The following is a 6,706-nucleotide window of genomic DNA, read 5'->3' as shown; positions in this document are numbered from 1 at the left end:
AAACTTAACTTATTTCATTTGTCGTAGGCACTAAGAATTTTTACTAGTAAAAACAAGTGAATGAAGTAATTGCCATGCAATACAAAGTCCCCTACTGGAAAATGACTATAAATGTCTCAGCAGTAATAACTCAAATTTGAAAGTAACATCATGTTGTACCACAGAAAAAATGGTCCTTGAGGTTTTTTTCCTAACGGTCAATTTTAAAAAGAGTTACAACAAAGGGAAGTCATATCTAAAGAAGGAACCTGCGCATGACACTTCGCCTCATGATGGATGCACAGATTGTGCCAATATAACATCAAAATCCCTCCATGCATAGAAGAATAAATGCTTTAGACAAATTATTTTTATTTCTGACATTGACCTCTAAGGTGACCTTGACCAAAGACCTCGGCATGGGGTTTTTGCGCCATGACATGTTGTCTCATACCCGGGGAAGTATATTTCCCAACTGATATTTAAATCCTATTTTGCATGACAAAGTTATAGACGGGCAGGAAAAAGAAATCCTATTGATTTTTTATCTCAAACTGTGACTTTGACCTTTGAGCTAGGGTCCAGAATATTGCGCCACGACCTGTTCGTCTCATCAATAAGGAACATTTGTGCCAATTAACATTAAATCCCTTCATTGATGGCAAAGATATGGACCGGACAGGAAAAAAAGCCCTGTTGACCTCTTGACCCCAATTGTTGACCTTGACCGTTTGAGGAGGGTCCACATTTTACGTATACTGTCATCTTCATCATGGGGAACATTTGTGCCCAAGTGTATAAAATCTCTTCATAATGACAGAGTTATGGACTGGACACGAAACAGACCCTTTTCAATGCATTTAATATTTGACTGTCAAGTGTGACCTTGACTTCGAGCAAGGGGTCTGAAAGTTTGTGCATGACACAACATCTTACAAGGTATTCTGCACGTTTGATATACCCGGAAGTGATGGCTAACGTCATTTTCCGGAAAACGTAGAATATAGACTGATTCGGTGTACGGAAAAGAAAAATCATTTTAAGGGTTTAATCGCAACCTGTGAGTAACTTTATATAGTGCTCTGTTGCTATATTACAAAAGTCGAAATATGATATAAAACATATCACACGTTAAATAATTCCAAATAATTTCTTAAAATTAGCGTGAAAATGTCTGGTTTACTTTAACATGGCAAATAACTGAAACATAAACACGGACCTATACATTTATTCAATCAAAGCATAGGCCATGTCTTTTTTACAAATGTAAAGTTTCATCCAAAAATCTACATTGCAGAAAAAAGTCTATACACGAAAATGTTATGAATGTTATGATTTCCCATAGACTCCCGTTAAGGAGTATTTTTTAGGTCCCTAAATTTCAAATCAGTCTAGCAAAAAATCAAACACACGACCCTATCTTTTTATTTGCTGAATTTTCCTAAGGTAAATACTGAGTTTTAAAATCAGAGTTGAAATCATATTCTACTGTAGAAACAATTTCGATCAAACGTGCAGAACTACCTTAAGAGGTACATTTAGCCAAGTCATATTAAATGAGTCATAACAACTATTTTAAGTTGAATCAAATCTATTCAGTAATAGAGGAAAAGATGAAAGTGCACCAAAACTTTAACCTGAAATTGTAGTAAAAAGGGGGAAAACATCATGAGAAAACGAGCCAGAGTTATGGCACCTTGCGTCATATAAGTGGGTGATGATGTTGGTTTTTGAATCAAATCCATTCAGTAATAACAAAGATAGAGAAAGTGCATCAAAACTTTAACCTGAACAACTCTAAGTGAAGAGGGGGAAAATTCCATGAAAATTGGTGCCAGAGGTTATGGCCCTTGTGTCAATGAGTGGAGATGATGAGGAATAAGTATTCAAGTTTGAGGTAGAACCAACCAACTGTTTTCCCCATCAGACTTACATTGTAACAATATGGCGTGTACGGCCATCCATACATCGAAACATGAATATCCATATGACAAGTTTTTCAAGAACTATCCTAGTTCAAACCAAAATATCGGACGAAAAAACATATGAATAGGTGAAACAATATTTAAGTAAATTTTCCGTGTAATTGAAGACCACCTTTTTTATCAATACACCTAAAATGTACAAATTTTGTCAAAATGTAAATTAAAATACTGTAAATGCAGTGAAAAAATATCAATTTTGAAAAAATAATCACTTCCTGGGTTTGTTTACATGACTGAACCAATCAGAACACACACACGTTACCTTATTCCCAGGTATACATTTACCCATTCCCAAGTAAGTTCCCTGTACGTTTTTGAATTGGGTTCCTCTGACCTTGAATCAAATCCATCAAGTTAATTACAAGAGATAAGTGGAAAAATGAGAAAGTGCACCAAAACATTAACTAAGGTGGGACGCGGAAAGACGCCGACGCCACGGGCGAGTTAGGATAGCACTCCTTAATACTTTGTATGTCGACTAAAAATCCCTTCATGGATGACAGAGTTATGGACCGACACGACAATTTCGGGCGGACGGACGGATGGAATGATGAAAAAGCGCACTCCCTATAGTCCCCGAAACTGTTTTCAACCAGTAGGGGACTAATAATTTACAATTAATTGTTGTAATGGTACAGATTATACTAAGAAAGTGGCCCAGTTATCCGTCTCTAGCCAAAACGCTCAATGAGGTGCTGCCGATAGCAACAGCATTTAATCTTGCAGTATTTGCAAGCACCTCCTCCGTCTGTCAAAACGACTTAGGTTGAATAATCTGGCAATTGTAATGTTTTCTTTCAAAACATAAGTTATGTAGTCTTGAACAAGCCGGTACCATCTGGCACTCTTTCCAGGCGTTTGTATAAAACTCCTCCAGTTTCTGTGCAACATCTAAAGGATAAAAACTTATCTAAATACTTACAAAGATATTATGGACTTATATACTAATTTGCATACAAAATATCAATTTTCTGATCGAAGTAAATTTTGTAAGCTTTATGAATTTACATCTGGTGTAAGATTATTGAAAATCTTGAAATTTTACTACCATTAACAGAGTAATTTCAATGCATTTTCTGCATATTACCACAGAAGCACTCAAGTAGCATTTTCTATACAACCATAAAAGATGTAAACCAGACCTAATTTGCACGGAAATTCCTCTAACATGTTTTAGGACTGGCTTTAAAACGAGTATCTTAACATAATACCCCCTTGAGGCGTATAAAAGGGAATGAGATCTTTCATAAAGGTGATACCAGTTGTGGTGCAAGTTTGTTTTAAAATCAAATCATAAATGAAGGTGCTATGTTGATACAAGTCAAAATAGCTAATTTGGCCCTTCAGGGGCCATAACTCTGAACCGCATTATGGGATCTGACCGGTTAAAGAAAAGGTAACCAAGATCTTATATGACAACACAAGTTATAGTGCACGTTGATTGAATTAAATTTAGAAATAAGCCTGTTATTGTGGCAGACAAGGATCAAAATAGCTAATTTTGGCCCTTCATGAGTCCATAACTCAGGCACTCATATGAGTTTTCTGGCCAGTTCAGAAAAAAACTAAGGACTTATGGTGATACAAATTGTGTGCAGTCTGGTTAAAGAGAAAGTCATAAATGAACCACTATGTGTAGAACACTAAATTGTGGATGGATGACGGACGAAGGGTGATCACAAAAGCTTCGCCCTGTCACTATGTGACAGGAGAGCTAAAAATGGAGCCCATACATATTTAAATTGTGACATTGACCTATACCTAGTGATTAAGTTATAGCCTTTTCTGATCCGATCATGTGGAATAAATGAAAAAAAATGAATAAAAACTGTACTGTTTTTTTAGTTTAACAATAAATAAGAGACATTTTTGTCTAGAAAAAGATGCCGAACAGATTGACATCTACAAAGCCGTAAACTTATCTTTGGATGAAAGTAGATATAATATAAGTAAAAATAATAAGTAAAAACCTGAATCTAGATTTTAACATTCCAAATGCTCTTTCCAACCACCATCCGCCACATGAATGAGCTTGGGTTGAACTGAACTTCCTCTCAGTGGTCGGAGTTGCTACTGGCGTAATGAGGTTATTTCCTAATGGATAACAGAATCACCTAGAGGTGACCCAGTTCGTGGTCTTATCCCAAGGTCCTGTTGAATAAAAAAAAATTTAAGCATGTTATTTTAATTCACTTTTACATAACTTTGAAATGAATGCAAGAATGCACACAAACAAATTCAAATAACCATAGGTATGAGCTCCAGCAATTTACAACAGCATTATTATTAATTCAAGTCCTAAAATGACCATTCCAATAAACTTATATTTAGTTAAGGTCATACATTTGACCATAGAATGTTCACAAGCCGTTCCCTTTGTTTTGAGAGGTGACCTACTTTTTGACCACACATTACCCAGTTTCACACTTGGACTAAGAATCAAACAGATGAAACATCTGCTAGTTTCATGAAGATAAGGTCCTATAAATGTGGCCTACAGATTGTCACTGAGTTTTTTTCTTTTGACTTAAAAGGGTGACATAGTTCTTGGGCTTAGTTGATCCAAATTTCAGAATTGGCATAAGAGGGTGTCCAGCAAGTAAAACATTCTGAATAAATTTCCATGAAAAATGGTCATAGATGTGGCTCAGGGTGTTGACAGCTAATAGAACACGAAATGCCCCCTTGATGCATTCAGTAATTTCACAAGGAACAGAAATTATTTGGTCACATGTATACAAAAGTGTAACTATTCTGTCATGTGACCTTGACGTTTGGCCTATTGACCTCACATCAATTAGGGCTATCTGCTGGTCATTATACCCACCCTAATAAGTTCCATGATTTTAGCCAAGCAAATACTAGTCAGCATCCAAAAAGTTTTTTAACTGTTTACGGATCAATGTGACCTTCAACTTTGGCCTAACTGACCTCAAAATAAATCATCTGCTGGTCCATGACCAACCTCACTATCAACTTTTATGAGGACAGGCCCAAGAGTTCTTTTATTTATGGTGCAGGAACCATTTAACTGTTTCCTGGTCACTGTGACCTTTTACCTTACAAACTTAAAATCATTTGCTGGTCATGATTAACCTCACAGAATTGGACCTAACATACTAACAAGGATCTATGAAAGAATATAGTTGTGTGCAAGTTGTGGATAAAATCAAATCATAAATGAAACAACTATTGTGCAGACCAGACATTTTTGACAGACAGCACGGATATTAAGTGGTCACAAAAGCTTACCTTAAGCCTTTGGCTCAGAGCTAAGAACACTTTCCATACAGAATATTAAAGATGTACATGCATTACCTGAGTCGCACAGTTGTCAAAGATGGATGCATCATGAGTCGACCCTGGCCAATTAGCTACCAAGTCCAATAAACCTAAACGAATAATGTAAGGGGAATTGGGGGGGGGGGGGGGGGGGGGGGGGGGGGGGGGGGGGGGGGGGGGGGGGGGGGGGGGAAGGGGGGGGGGAATGATAAAAAATTGATTTTATTCTATAATAATAACAGTAGCATTTAGTTTGGCAAGTTAGCAAAATAACTGCTTTAATTTACAGCTTAAAATACCAACAAAAGCAAATATTACCAAATGATTGGTTTGAGGAAAAATGCATACATGTGAAGCATACAGTCTATTTTAGTTTTAAAGATTCAAGAAGCAAAAGTTTGGTATAATGTATGTAAACTGGAATCAGCTCCAGCAACTTGTCAATTTTAACACAATACCTTGCTCTGTGATCTACAACAGCTTGAAACGTTTTAATTGCATGGTAGTTTTTCTGGCATACATAGACTCTTCATTTTTGTGGGACGGAGCTATGATCTGGTATTTAGATGTTTCACTACAGCACCAACTGTTATTTTGGAATATTTGCATTTCCTGAAGAAATCCTGCTTCACGTCAGCCAAATCCATACCTCCTGGGAATCTGAGGCAATAAAAATACAATGTAATAGGAAACCAGCAATTATAAAGGCAACAAGGGGAGTAAATAAAGAATTATTTCAAGGAGATAAATTTTATCTGAAAAAAAAAAGAAGTTCGGCACTGTGAGTGAATATAGAGAAATATCTCACTGATATTTTTCAGTATTTCACAGTAAGCATAAAATAAATATCTTAATTGAAATAAATCTATATATTAAAAGTGTGCTATCTTAAGATTATGTTATTTGCTGAATTCCTTTTCAAGGTATTCCTTTCATCAATGAAGAAAAATATATCGATATAACATTGCATGAAAATACAGCCATGGCTAGCACACACTGCAACTGGTACCTTCATTGTAAAAATACTGCAATTGTGTACTTCCTCACAAGAAGTTTTATATTTGCGCACTTTAACCTCATGAAAAGTTCTCTTGTTTTCATACAGAATTTTACAAACACCTAAATGATAAAATAAAAGCAAAACTTTTACCTTACCTGATATTGTCAAGACTATCATTACTGGCGTCTACAAGTTATCAATGAGATGGCATGCACAGGACCTGAAGCCAAAAAGGGACTTTATATATAACAAAAAAAAAAAAGGTAAAAAAAATATTAAAAAGTATAACTCTTTTTCATGCAGACACAACTGATTCTGCCTTTTGACATCAGAGCAGATCATATTCAACTGCCACTCCATGCATCTGATCAAGATCTGCTCATTTGCCATTCCGTCAGAACTTTTTGGTAAGCGCGCCCCATTTAACAGTTAATGGTAATCTGCCAAATTGAAAGAGGAC

This window comes from Mercenaria mercenaria, unplaced genomic scaffold, assembly GCF_021730395.1.
Source record: "Mercenaria mercenaria strain notata unplaced genomic scaffold, MADL_Memer_1 contig_4230, whole genome shotgun sequence".
NCBI classification, from domain to species: Eukaryota; Metazoa; Mollusca; class Bivalvia; order Venerida; family Veneridae; genus Mercenaria; species Mercenaria mercenaria.
Note: the sequence above shows the minus strand (reverse complement) of the source record.